We start from the raw sequence: 16,054 nt of genomic DNA, 5'->3' as shown, positions 1-16,054 counted from the left end.
TTTGCCACACCGGTTAGAAGCTGATTTCCAAGACATGATGGATAGCTTGGTATGGAGTGTCACAGTTTCGGGGTCTGTGAAAACCTGTAATTCCAGGACAGCCAAATATGTGGCCAGTAATTGCTGTTCTAATGTTGTATAGTACAGGACTCAGAAAAGCAGTTTCTGGCATCAAAACCCCTTGAATTGCTAAAGCTTCTACAGTTAAGGAATATCTGAGTCCTGCTGATTTCAACTTGAGCATATTTTAGGACTTTAGTTGGAGGAATTCCCATTTAGATTGAGCCAACTTACAAGTAACAGCATTAATAAGATTAGGTAAAATTTGTAAATGAGGAATATGATGCCTCTTGAACCCAGAAAGGACTAAAATACGTGAGGAGGGAGAAGGATGTGATCCATGTAATATCATATCTGTGCTCCTGGAGAACAGTGGATGCAGTTAAGATACTGCCTGCAAAGGTTGTGTGTGATGGCAGGGCTGCTGATGAACCCCATCATGGGACCTCTAGAATTCCCAAGATTGTGTGGTTTAAGGAAACTGGGCTTAGGTAAGGTTTGAATTAACCCCTTCATGTATCACAGGGGTGCCATGGGTGTTTATCCTTGTAACTCTCAGGATAGATTCTTTCCTGCAGCAAAGGCACGAGCAGCATGGTGGTGAGTGGAAGCACCCTCAGTCCACCAACCATCCTCTGCTACATGGCCTATGCAAGTTTCAGCTTCTAGCTACATATTTGTAGTTTTTGTCTGATAAGGGAACAAGTAGTTGAGGAGCGTGTTCTACTGGATGGGGGACATATCCAATGAGAGCGGGGGAATTCAGAGGCCCTATGAAGCTCAAAGATGTCAAAGCACCACATGAAGTTTTAGACCTTATAATACATGTAGTCATGTGACATTTGGATATATTTTAGAAAATGATGTAATGGTTATAAAAAAATTACATCATTTGCAATTATATAAAGTTATAATAAAAATTTACATATTTTTTTAAATGTTTGAGGGAGTATACAGTACTTTTTTAAAAAATCTTTTTTGGAGGTACCTTAGTAAAACTATTTGAAGTTCATTCCTCTGGGGATATAATCTCTTTTTTTCATAGCCAACTTTAGCTCTGTTAATTATATGAATATTTGATAGTTCTTTTACATATATCACACCTACTTTTAAATACATTTTTATCTTGCATAAAGTCTTAGGAAATATGTATTATTTCTCAGTGCCTGGTATTGTTGGAGCTTAGTTTTTATACATTTGGACCTGTACTCTGCATAGATTGTGACTTGAAGTTTCCTTATTTTGCTGAAGGATTTTATTTTCTCTATTTTTTTTCACTTTAATGAACAAGTTAATTTTGAGGAAGGGAGATGAGGTCAATAACATATATAAAATATATAAATATGTAGTATAATATATACTATATACTATATATAGCATAATATATGATATATTTTCATATTCTATTAAATGATATTTATGAATGGATGGATGTCCTCTGACTTATAAATGCAATCAATTTTGTAATATTATCACCAATCAATTCAAGAAATATTCTCTAAACACCTGCTATTTTCAATACGTTGTGTTGTTTAGTAGATGAAACAAATCAGTATGAATAAGCACCTGATTTCAAACATTTGACAAGCTGTTCTAGATTTATTAAGATACATTGCTTATCACTCTGGTAATCCAAAATGCAATTAAAAAGAAAGAAAATGAGTTAATATATCAGAAACAGAAATATTTATTAAAATATGAAGCTATAATTTGGCTGAGGTAGTTGGCTAACTAGAATAAAATTAAAGTGTGTTTTAACCTCTTGATATAGTCAAGTTTCTCGTGGGTTTCTCACAAATGGCATGTTTTCTCCTATTAACATTCAAGGGCAGTCTAGAGTGATTTTTGCATATTTATAATGTCAAAATATTATTAAACTAAATGCATTTTTTCTTTTCCTTTTAGGTTTTGATATTAATTCCCATGTCTAATAATTTTATTTTTAATTTTTATAAACTTCTAGAGAAGACTACATATGCTAGATCTTTCCCATTAAATAATGAATTAGTTTTTGGCTTGTCCTAAAGATATTAAAAATTTATGTCTATGGAATTTTATTCATAAATGAAAAGGGATAGAATTTACATATGATTAGCACCCACCATATTCTACACTTTTGTAAATACTATTTTACTTAACTTCACAACAATCAAGAAAATAGTATCTTTAATTTGCAGATGAATTTGAGAACCAGAGATACTAACTGCCTTGCTTTGAAGCAGAGTAACTAAACAGCTGTGTAAGGATCTGAATCCAGGCTAATATCCAAACTCTGTCTTATTTTCATTCACAACAAAACTGTCTCCATAGAAAGATAGGAAAACTCTCCTATTATAAGCATATCTATTAGGGTTAGATTATTTGATTCCTTTAGGACGAACACTATTAATTGGTCCCACTTTGGAGATATTTATACAATTTATTCATTCATTTAACAAATATATAGAGAGTGATTACTATGCACCAGTCACCATTTTATGCACTGAGGAGAGAATAGGAACAAAACCAAATCTCTGCTCCAAAGGAGTTTATATTCCAGTGAGCAAAGCAAAGTTTATGTAAACAAACAAATAAATAATGATACAATTATAATATGGGTAGAAGGAAATACAAGGAAGGAGATGATATTAGGGCAAGTCAAGGTTAAGGAGTTTTGCTTTAACTAGGGTACACAGGGCACGTGTAACTGTCAGTCTACAGTGCTTAGGATGAAATTTATGCCACCAACAATGCACAATCTACAAATGGCCTCAACAAAAATGCATTCTAGCAAGAGAAAACAATATTGCTGGGAGAATATTTTGGTACTGTTTGGAGGACTTTTATAGAGGATAAGCTTCCCAAGTTAGATGTGTTATTTCTTGCAACTGCAGATAATGTGGCTGAAAAGTAAGTTCATGCAAGGACGTTGATTTCAAGTCATGGGTAAAGGATTACTCATGAATTTAGAATCATTCAGACATACAAATCTTCCATTCCATCCTCATATGTTGTTATGGGCCTTAATTAACATTACTCCTATAATAACAAATCAAAGAAAGCACAGACATTCTAGAATATAGTATACAAGACTCATTCCATTTAATTAGAACATTTATGTTTCCTTTGAAGACATAGCAGATCCATCATCATAAATTTATATACACTTTATATAACATTGAGCTTTTTATGGGTACTTTATTGTCTTTAACATTTATGGAATAGTAGCCATTTTAACGCCATATATTCAAACATATTGATTTTTCTCAACCCAGTACCATTGCTACAACAGCATTTCATAAAAAATTGTAGGCTACAGTGCTGTCTGCTGATAGTTTCTATTGATCATGCATAGAAATTTGAATTCATGGTGGAGCAGGATACTACAAATTCCAGAGTTTTTGTATTAGTTTCCATTTTTAACTGCTTACAGTGTTTTGTCTATCTTTGAGAATTATTTTTAAAGCAGCATTCATGGACAAAATAACATGTGAAAAAAATTTTGCATAAAAATGTGTATCTTTTGTTCAATGAACATTGGCATAAAGACTAAATGAGAAACATCAGTGGGTATATACTTCATCAAAACAAATACATGCATCATATTTGAATTAGCCATATGTTCCTACCAACCTATCTATATCCCTATATAGTATATGTAGCCAAAAGAAAGCAACTAACCTATAAAAGGGCATGGACAAAAAGTTCAGACATGATGAAAAACAAGTAAAAAACATTTAATATCACTAATAATCAAAACAATGCAAATGAAAACAATAAAACAATATAAAACATTTTTAATAAGAAAAATATTTGAATGATATTGTTATTGAGGCTTCAAAATTATAACTGTAATAAAAATAGTTTCTCAATCTTATTACACAAAATACTTAAAATCATCTATTAAAATATGTAGCATAGCAAAAATAAAATACATTGTTTTGAGCGTAGGGCAAAGAGAATACAATGGAAATATTTGCACACACCACTGCCTCCTGTAGTTTCTGTATATGAGCTGAAATATCCAAAAAGTTCAAGTTTCCTAGTGGCCAAAACACAAACAAAAACAAGTTTAGATTAAAATATCCATAATGTCCTAACACAAAATCAAACTATTGATCAAGATAATCTTTTTCTTGAAACTAGACTGAAGTGAAGAGATATTTCCCAAGTTTCTTTTAAAGAGTAAACTGGAGTACTAGAGTATATCCTAAACTATTTCCCTATAATAACTGCAATTCTGGTTCTCATAAAGCTGTTTTTATAGCATGCATCAGTGCAAACTGATAGCATGAGGCCTACCCTAAATCACTGAATTCTAAAAGTAACAAAATAGAAGCTGCCCAGCTGCAAATTTCATACTGATCCCAGAAATAATATTTAGAATGTGTATATATATATATATATATATATATATATATATATATATTTAGAATGTCTATATATATATATATAGACATATATCCCAGAAATAATATTTAGAATGTCTCTCTCTCTATATATATATAGACATATATCCCAGAAATAATATTTAGAATGTCTATATATATATATAGATAGATAGATATAGATATAGATATAGATATAGATATAGATATAGATATAGATACATATATATTACAGGCATATGCCCTGCATATAATGTTTCTATAAGCTTAGGAGCAATTCACTTGAAGTTGACAAAGAGAAACTATCTTCTTATTTCTGCCAAAATAGTCCTACTAATATGCCAACACATCAAATTTTTTCTTTTGGAGAATTCAACTAGCTATATTCCAAAAGATGAACCTTAATCATATGAAGGCACCCTACAGGAGATCCATCTGGTATAAAAGAAAACCTCAGTTGGCCAGGGTGAGGAGCTTGGTACCAAAGAGAACTTAAAAAATGAAAATGATTATTGGAGTTAACACAAATTGCTTTATTTTATTTTATTTTATTTTATTTTATTTTATTTTATTTTATTTTATTATTTTTTGACTTGTCCAAGTTTACCTGATCCAATTTTTATTGTTTTTGCTCATCAGTGTTTATTATTTTTTAAAGATTTTTTATTAATTTATTTGACAGAGAGTGAGTACAAGTAGGGGGAGCAGCAGGCAGAGGAAAAGGGAAAAGCAGACTCCCCACTGACTGGGGAGCCCAATGTGGGGCTCAATCCCAGGACGCTGGGATCATGAACTGAGCCGAAGGCAGATCCTTAATGACTGAGCCACACAGGTGCCCCTATTTTATTATTATAACTTTTTTATTATTTTCAGTTAGTCAACATATAGTAGATCATTATTTTTGTACTGGTGTCCACTGATTCATTAGTTGCATATAACACCTAGTGCTCATCACAATGGATTGTTTTAGATGCAACATTTTACCCTTTCAAGTAGACAGGAGTACCTTGGGATATTTATACCAAGATATCAGTGATGGGAAGAAGCTCACAGGTTAATTGATCAGATAGTGTATTGGACAATCACTGAATAAAATGAGATAAGAAAATTTAAAGGAAATATCTTTAGGGTCTGTGCTTTCAGAGAAAAGCTGGGGGGATGTTCTGTAAGGATATATAGTAAGCATATTAATACAAGTTGGGTAAAGGCGTGCAAATCCTACTAAAGGGAGATTGTTCCCAATCATTTAGACATGATGAGACAGTAATTTTCCAAGTATCAATGGCCAGAAAAATTATCTGAAAAGCTTGGTAATCAGATTTTCATATCTCAACTCCAGAAATTCAATTTCAGGAGACCTAGAGTGACCTGGGAGTCTCCACTGTATTTGACAGACGTCTGAAATGACGGTTACTCAGGTAACACTATGTGGCCTCTTTCTACAAGAGAGAATGATGTAGGGGCGCCTGGGTGGCTCAGTTGGTTAAGCAGCTGCCTTCTGCTCAGGTCATGATCCCAGGGTCGGGGATCGAGCCCCACTCGGGCTCCCTGCTCAGTGGAGAGCCTGCTTCTCCCTCTCCCTCTGCCTGCAGCTCTGCCTGCTGCTCTGCCTGCTTGTGCTATCACTCTATCAAAATAAATACATAAAGTCTTAAAAGAGAGAGAGAGAGAGAGACAGAGAATGATGTAGTGTAACGGAGAAAAAAAACCACAATGATTTTGAAAAATCCTGTTATGACCTAAGTCCCAAAAGTTGATCTAGTCTGTTTATTGGTAGGTTTCCTCAGGAAGCATTGTTTCCCTGTATGACGAGACAAATGAAGGATTAGATTCCTGAAAATGTTCTAGAAACTTAACAATTATAGTTATATTCACAATGATAGTATTAGAGTAACTTGATATGTGTGTAATGGTTAAAATTAATAAGCTAAATGCCTAAAAATATGAGGATATTTATGTAAATTATGTTTAATTATATCCATTAAATTGAATAAATGACACTCTCAACATAATTACAATAACACGTATTATATATAATAATATATAAATTAATTGTTAATTGAAACAACAGAAATAAAAATTAAATGTTCATAAGGATTACAACTATATAGATTATGCATATGTATAATAATAGTCACAAGAAAAGTTTGGAAGAATTAAAATAGTTGTGTTTGGAGTGGGAAAAGAACATTTTTCTTTGTATAATTTCATAATTGTTTGTAATAATATACTTCAAAAGTGTTCACAAGTTAGTATTAAAATTATCTTAGTTATGTTGAAATTATAATTATATCTTGTATGCGTTCTGAAAAAAAAGATAGGTTAGTACTTTGGTTAAGTATATATTTTTATATGTATATATATATATATATATATATATATATATATATAAACTACTTGGGTAAAATATTGTTGTTACCTCTCCAAAGAGTTTTTATTTTAATGTTTGTTGTGAGAAGCCCATGGGAAATATATATTTACTTATATTTTATATATTTTATAATATATATTAAATTATTATAATTATATATATTTGTATATTTTCCCCCAAATTCTGGCTGCTTATACCACTAATTTGAAGAAAGAGCTTCCATGAAACCTTAATGATTAACTTCCATAGTTGTAGAAATAATTTTAATTATGTACTGAAAAAATAAGGGGCAAACCCCCATAGCATTGACATTTTCTGTGGGAAGGCAAGGGCCATTGACTGCCAGTAGACTTCAGTTGTTTGAGAGGGATATTCTGCTCTATGGCAACTATTTCAAAGTCACAATTTTGTGTCACAGTTCCAGTGCTTGCTTTTTAGGTAAGTTAGAAAGGAAGGTCCAGGAACTTAAAGCTTATTTATGTCTATCACAAAGTATGATCCTTAGGCTGATATCATATCATAGCCAAAACACGAATACTCTAGAGAGAGCCCTATGACAAACTTGCAACGGAAAGTAGATTCTCAGCATAAAAACCGAGTATTCACACTTTTATTTTCTCATCCAATGATCCCTCCCATTATCTTTCACCAAAGACTTATTTTCTAAGCAGTCTTCCCTTTTCAATCCTTTGTATGTACTGTTGCTAAAATTTTTCTTCTCTGTGATCTAAAGGTGACATAGAAAGTGAGATGATTTTATTCCTGTTGTATTCTCATCTGTATTTAATGTGAAAAAAGGCTTTTATATTTTAAACTTGCATTACTAAAATGATTTATCTAATACTGACTGAAGAAATACAGTCCCTAGAGAATGTTGTTATTTCTAGTCTTTAAATATATTCTGGTAAAAGCCAATAGAATATTCCTTAAGTAGAGTCTTGAGTATTGTATTGTAACATCAAGTAAACAATAAGATTTTAATGTACCCAAATTTGATTTTTATGTGAAAAACACCCACCTTTTTTTTTGAACTCATATAACATCCTCAGTAACATTTAGCAATGTGACTAGTAGGTGATTTTAAGAACCCCTTTGCTATTGTGTTATGTTGTACTCCGCTGATATCATCTTCAGATTGCATAAGAAAATTAATCACCATTTATACATGTGTAACTTCGAACAATTTCTTATAAGGTCATGAAACTAAGTTTGTTGACCTGTTAATAATAAATGTGTATAGGAATGGGACCGTCCTTTGTTAAATGACATCTGCATTGTCAAAGAACATTTGACACTTCTTTGGCTCATGTTTTTAAATTGTCCCTAGAATAATGATGATTTAAAATTCTGTTATTTTCCTTGTCCCATTTCCAGAGTAAGTTCTAATAATATTCTGAGATAAAAATATTTATATTTCTTCTGTTTTGAATAGATTTTGAAGAAATTACTACAATGCATTGCTTTCCCTGGTGAGCAGTTCTAGGCATGAGAAAGGCTTGCTTCTAATAACATCTGAGAAAATAGAATTTGTTTAAGTTTACCTTAAATGCTTTCATCTACATAGGCAAACAAAAGTATTGACTTCTGTTTGTAGAATATATGTAGAGTTTCAGTAGAGTTACATTAATAACAATAAACAGTATTTAGAGGGTTCCTGTCTCCACCAAAAATTTTTGTGAGTCTAAACAAGCCATTGTAAAATATCTCCATCCAATATATTTGTTTTGCAATCCCAAGAGGGTACTGCATTTTCGTTACTAGTATATTCTCCATTAAATCATATTATATGGCAAAACTCTGTTCTCTTGCTCTGGCTGTCGCTGTAAGGATATACTTTCTGCAGAATGATCTAGTCAGTAAGAGAATCTGGCCAGCTGCTGCTTCTGCTGCCTTTAGCCAAGGATATCAGAGCCACCCTACCACTCATTCTAGTGACAATGTGTTAATTCTTTCATTTATTTAAATATATTCAATAAGCTTTTAATATATATGAGGAACTGCTCTAGGCACTTCACTGGGCATACAAAGATGAGTATGTCTAGGCTCCCATTCTGAAGTGGCAGACAGTCTGTTTGAGGGAAGGAGAGAAGAAAACAAGAAGATAATAGAGTATGAAAAAACCAAAAGATCAAAACTATGCCATAGGTACAGTCATCTGTGCTACAGACACCTGGGAGGAGGTTGGGAAAAGCTACCAGGAAAATGTGATGCCTAGACTGAAATTTGGATAGAAACTACCCACATAAAAGTGTGCAAGGTGTGTAGAGGGAATACATAGTAGTAACAATTATTAACATTTATTACACTTTTACTAACTCATAACTCACTGTTTTGAAACTTAAGATTGTGGGTCTAGAATCTTCAAATGAGTAGGACTATCATATTGTAAATGTTCCAAAAATATCAGATATCGCCATCTTTTATCAATTGCTATAGAAAATATTAATCTCTCATTATCCTTTATAATTAACATGATTTTATTAATATATTATAATAACATTATTTAATAAAATGTGATAACCACTATCTCCATTTTACTGGTAAGAACAGAGGGTTTCAATATCATTAATTTCTTCTGGAAAGCAACGTAGGTAATAAGAGGTTCAGCCCCATCCTAAACCAATGTCTGCCTGATTCCATAGGCTAACATTGTTACTCCAAACTTCCTGAAAGGAGCTTTCCAGCTAGAAATAAGGAAATAAACTGAGACTAGAGAGTAGTAAACTTAGGGAATCACAAGTTGTTTTCCACGGGTCAGGGATAGAGTTGAATGAGGAAAACCTGAAAGGTATACAAAGGTCATAGTTTTAACTTTAAGGGTAATGAGAACCTTTCAGTTTCAATTTATATTTCAATATATTTACTTTCTGGTTCTTGGGGGGAGAATAAATTAGAGAGGCACAGGAAGGGATGCCAACCAACTAATCTAATAGACCAACCATTCATTTGGTAGCAAATTGATGACATTGAACTCCTTCCACTGGCAGTTATAGAGTTATGCCAAACCAATAATGCTGCCTGGGCTACTGCAGTGCTGGTGCCCATCATATAACACTACCATCACTGCCTGAGGCTGATATCCATGTCATAAGTGGCAGCTTCTGTGGATCCCCAACACCCTGATGCTGCTTCCTATGGCTATGGAGGGGTTGTGGAAGTACCTACATGGTGACTTGCTACAATACTTAGTGTCTCAGAGTTGCATTGTGTTTTCTTGATCTCCAGAGAATGGATGCTTCATGGAAGTCTCTTCTAAAATGGAGGAAATGTTGTCATTAATTTTGGTTATACTTCATTTCACAGATACCTTGGTAATATGACTTTCCATTTTATTGCTTTAAAAAGCTAGCAATTTACATTTTAGGGTTTTACATTGCAATCCTATTTTTTTCTATAACCAATGAAATGTTGATTTCCAAATAATAACTTATTTCACAGATTAATTTATTTCAATTTATCATTCCTTGTTCTGTCAATTTATTCTCCCCCCTTTTTAAGTAAAATTTTTCTTTAATCACAGTGTGGACATACAATATATATTAGTTTCAGGTGTACAAAAAGTAAAATATTTTTTAAAAACATTAAGAACACTTAAATTGAATCTCATTAAGATAAAGCCTTCTTTGTATCCAGAATCCATTACCACTGAAGTTTTATGAATTTAATAAAATATCTGTGAATATGTTTTTTTGCAAGTAATACATATACATATATGTATTTGAGAAAATTTTATTGTTTTGACACAAAATTATTTCAGCTCTCAGCATCTTATTCTGTTTCAAGTGACACTAAATAATTAGTCTTCTTTTTTTTTTCTAAAAAATAATCTCTTATTTTGTTCCTGTGCCATGATAAAGTATATCACATTAGTGCCCATGTGGTCAGAATTGCCAGCCATGTACTGGATCTAATCAGACCTACCAAATCATAAAGTCAAATGGGCTTAGCAGGAATCCGTTGTACAACGGAAATAGTGCATTCAGGATTAGAAGCATATAGCTCCAAAGACCACAACAAGCTGTGTGAAGAGGTAGACCAGATCCTTCTGTTACTAATCCATATTGTACTGACTCCTGTCAGCTCACACCTACAGCTCATGGAGAGCTTCTTCTGACTAGCTGATAGAGAATGAAAATAAGCTTGATTCAAGGATAGATCAGGTGGCAAGATAAAAATGTTCTGCTAGTACACAAGATCCTCATACAGAAGTCTCCTGAAAAGAAAATTGTGAGAGCAAGTTCTCCCAACAAGCAGAACTTTTAGAAGTATGACTGATGATCCAGTTGTGTAGTGAATATTGTGGCCTGAGATAAGATTATGCCTGGATTCATAGGTAGGAGAATGGCTTAGCTAATTGGTTGAGCTCTGAAACAACTAAGATTGGGAAATCTTTGAGGAGCAAGTTTAGGGAAGAAGCTTGCAGTTGAATCTGTGGAAGTGGACACAAGATGTGAGGATCATGTAAGTTTCACTGGAGAGTGTCCAAAGCTGAAGGCCCTCTAAACAACTAAGGACACAGGATGGTTTGGCCAATAAATTTAAGGCAATTTCTATTCTTGGGCATCAAAGTCCTTGGATAGTGGAGTCATAAACAAAGTACACATGACAGCAGAGATGAGAATACACATTAGAACAGAAACATGGCACCTCTGATTGAGGTTGGTCTTGCTACTTCCACTGTTGAATGTGTAACCCACCTGCAAAAGAGATCAATGCTATACCTGCAGTACACTATTAGTTTTAAAAAGGGACTAACCTAACATTTTGTGGCAAATTGATTACATTGGACCCTTTCCATACTGGATAGGACTGGACAAGGTTCAGCCTAGCCAGGATTGATCATATTTGGAGTGTGAGTTTGATTTTCTTGTTCACTGTGCCCTGGCAGCAGTGCTCCAGATGTGAAATCTACTGATGTGGGAAATAGATTACTTTTATTGGACTAAGGGATTGTTATATGGCAAAGAATCATAGTCAGTGATGGATGTATTACTATAGGAATCATAGGTCCTATCATATTCCTAACTCTTCTGAAATTGCTAGCCTGATAGAGTGCCAGAGTAGATCCCTGAAGGCAGTGTTGAGGAACTAGCTTGAGGAGGACAGCCAGTAAAAATGAGGCATCCTAAATGTCTTTTAGGATGCACTATATACCTTAAACTGATGGCCACTATATGGCGATGTGTGTTCAACAGGTAGGCTGCATGAGTTCAGGGACTAATGGGTTAAAATAGAGTCGACCTTGCTTACTATCACTCACAGAATACTGATTTTGGTAGATTTGTGCTTCTCATCCTCACAAGGCATAGGGTCTAGAGTCCCAAGTCCCTTAGGGTAGAAATTTCTGAGAAGGTACAAGAAAGCAAATCTGTAAGCTATCACTGCCCCCTGGTTTCACTGAGTTCCTAATCAGCAAGAGGGGTAAGTTACTGTATTATCAAGGGGAGGTAGACTGCTGCTACATTATGAGAAAAAGCAAAAATGTTTAGAACCTTGGTGACCTTCTTGCATATCTCTTTCTATTCCCAAACTGATTTTAAGTCACAAATGCACAAGAAAAACAACTGAAGTCTGATAAGGACATCATAAAAATGAATTTAGTCTTCTTTGACTTGATGATATGGGTCATCTGCAGTGAAAGCCACCAACACCCATAGAAGTGCTAGGCAAAGGAAAGGGGAAGCTAGAATTAATTTTGTCAGAGAGATGATGAGTATCAGTTACAGCTTACAGAACAACTACAGAATCAAAAATTATAGTTTGCCCCACTATTTGCCCCACTGTCCCTACGCTTAAATGTTTTCTCAGAAATTGTGATCAAACACAATGCCCAAACCTGTGCCTGGCTGCAGTAATTTAATGTTAAATATAAATGGATCTATGCCTTGTGAAGTATGAACTACAATGCTATAGATTCTGCTGGTGACATAGGTTCCCTTCACCAACCTGTGTCACCACACCCCACCTATTCAAAGTTGAGTTGCTAAGGCTTAGAACTGTCCCATTCCCCAGAGAGTAACCCCAACTGAAGAGGACTGCTTGTACCACTTGCCCCATGGGGATGCAGTTTGTGTTCAATGACTGACTGACATTCAAGATCTAGAGTTCCTCTTGAGAGTGTACTAAACTTAAATTCCATCTGAGACTACATCCTTGCTTAGCTTCTTTCCCTGCTCTGTGCTTTTTCTTTTTCTTTTTCTTCTTTTTTTAAGATTTTATTTATTTATTTGACAGAGAGAGAGAGAGCAGCAGAGGGAGAGGGAGAAGCAGACTCCCGTCTGAGCAGGGATCCCAGTGTGGGGCTCAATCCCAGGGTCCTAAGATCATGACCTGAGCCGAAGGCAGATGCTTAACCTACTGAGCCACCCAGGAGCCCCTCTGTGCTATTTCTTCATTCTCTTTCTCTTGATAGCACTCTCCCCCAACATATCCTATGAACCTGTTTCAGATTCTACATCTGGGGAACCCAACCTAAAAACATGGAGAAATACTATTTATATATTAATGTTTCCTTGAGGTATTCACACACTATTGATGTGTGGGGAAAATGGTACAACTGTTTACAAAGCAAAATTGTTTACATTTCTTTATTTTGTTTTTTTAGCTCAGACATTTTATTTCTAAGGAAGTATCCTGCGGAAATAGTCATCCAAAAGTTGAAAGAAATATATAGATAAATGATTAGCATTGTTTTTATTTTTTATTTTATTTTTTAAAAGGAGGTTTTCTTTTTTTAAGATTTTATTTATTCATTTGTCAGAGGGAGAGAGAGAAAGAGAAAGAGAGAGAGAGAGAGAATGAGCACAAGCAGGGGGAATGCCAGGCAGAGGGAGAAGGATGCTCCCTGCTGAGCAAGGACCCCGATGTGGAACTTGATCCCAGTACCCTGGGATCATGACCTGAGTCAAAGGCAGACGCTTAACTGACTGAATCACCCAGGCATCCCAACATTGTTTTTAAATGGCAAAAAAAACAAACAAACAAAAAAAAAAAAACAACTGAATGTCAATATGGGAATGGGTTAAATAAATCATAATATATCCATACATTCAATGCAACAGGGTAAAGTAGACTCATTTGTTGTAACATAAAAGCATGTGCAACACACCATAGAAGTAAATCAAAGAGTTTAAGTGCATGTACTTTCATGTCTGCAGAACTGAGTTATTTTGCAGTTACTGCCTCTTATTTACTCTGTGATGGTGAAAAAAATACCTACATAAACCTACATCTCATTGTCCTTGTTTTAAAAATTGTTTTTAATAAGATATCTCATGCAAAGCACTTAGCACATAATTAATGGTCAATATAAATTAGCCTTTCTTTTATTATTATTATGTTTTAGGTGAAAATGTTAACTAGCAGAGCACTGATTCATTGAGTGTATTTAGAGCATGATATAGCTCTCTAAAATGTAGTTTAGATAGTATAAAAGTTAAAGCATGGCCTATAGCCAGATTCCCTAGGCTAATCCCTTGTTACATCTCTAACCATTGTGTAACCTTGAGAAATCTTTAAACTCTCTGAACTCCATTGTCCTCATCAGCAAAATGGATTAAGAGAATACTTCCTTCTTTTTGGGATTACTACTCTAATAGACTTAAATGAGATAAACATCATAATAGCTAATGCTTACTGAATAACATCTTTCTAAATATCTTCCCTGTATTTGTTATCAGAGTAAATATAGCCCTAGGAGGTAGACATTTTTTTATCCTGTTTTATAGACGAGAAAACAAAAGCACAAATAGTTAAATAATTTGTCAAGAGTGAATTGGGAATTGAATTCAATCTGTTAAATTTTGCAGCCTGAAACAGTAACTACTTTGGTATAATGTGATTCCTAAGGTATGCTAAGGGTTCAACAAATGGCAGATATCATTTTTGTATAAAATATATACTAAGGGTTCAACAATGGTGGATAGCATATTTGTATAAAATATATACTATATATATACACATATATGTTCACACAAAAATATATACACACATACACATGCATACACATGTGAGTGTGTATGTGTTTGAGTATTCATGGAAAAATGTCTGGAAGGAGTTTAAGCAACCGTCATTACATTTGGGAATGTGTCTCAGGGAGATTAGAGGAGGATATTCACTTTTTAATCAAAATATTTCTGTTCTTCAGAAATATTACAATAAGCACACACACATTCCTTTAAAGGAAGAGTAAAAATATAGTTTTAAATTACCTTAGTTAAATCCTAAAATAGATTCTCAAGTAAGACAAGTTAAAATTAGTACACTTAGTAATAAAGAACCAATTGCAATTAAAAGTTCAGAAATGATAGGTAGGTAGGAAAAGTAGAAAAACAAGATATCTCCTAACCATAGTTCACTAGAGATGGATCACTAGAGATGGAATGCATTTATTATGTTGGAGCCAAATTTAGGGGCCAGAGAGTCAACAGTGTTCCTTAACTACCCAGTGCATTGCCCACCTGAAGGCCTATACATCATTCCCCAGCTCCACCTGGGACACACTCCCTCAAAGATTCAACTGAGCAATATGAGTAATGGTGACAGGAGGGTCCTCCTGTGCCTCATTCTTCCCCCCTTTAAAGGTGTGCAGAAAAAAAAAGTTCTACACGAAAATGAAAACGTGTCATTAATTTATTCATCAGTTATTAAAAAAACTGGGAATATCTCTTTTCATATTCCAAGCCAGACTATTATTGAAATATTGGTTCTAATTAACACATTTTAAAAGGAGTCAAAATAATATACATTGAGTTTAGGAGAAGAATTATAAGAAACTATTAAAGGAGAATATACTCAGTGAGAAAGTTGCAAAGTAATTTAGATAGTATAATCTATACAAGAAACTGAATTAGGCATTGCTGGTGTGGGGTATTGGTTTTGGGTGGCTGTTCACTACAGTGAACATGACACAAAGAACCAAGTTACCTTTCATGATAGGAATAATTTATAAGCTCACACTTACGTTGTATTGGATATTCATAGACAACATAAGATGCAAAGTGATCCAAATTGAGTTTCATCAGCACAAATAAATACAGCCTATAGAAGTAGAAAAACATATTCTATAAAGTTCCACAATGGATCATTCTCAAATATCCATTATTTTATTGAAGGATTGAAATAGTCCAAGGATGATGTGGCTCTTCTAGAGAATATATCTGCACTATGGTCTCCCTTTAGTTAGAGCTGCTCTTTTGATGTCATAGAATTCGCTTGTTCTGACAGAAGTCCCGATGCTGTAGAGAGTAAAATATAG

The sequence above is a fragment of the Ursus arctos genome, unplaced genomic scaffold, assembly GCF_023065955.2.
Source record: "Ursus arctos isolate Adak ecotype North America unplaced genomic scaffold, UrsArc2.0 scaffold_9, whole genome shotgun sequence".
Taxonomy (NCBI): domain Eukaryota; kingdom Metazoa; phylum Chordata; class Mammalia; order Carnivora; family Ursidae; genus Ursus; species Ursus arctos.
This window is presented reverse-complemented; position numbering follows the sequence as displayed.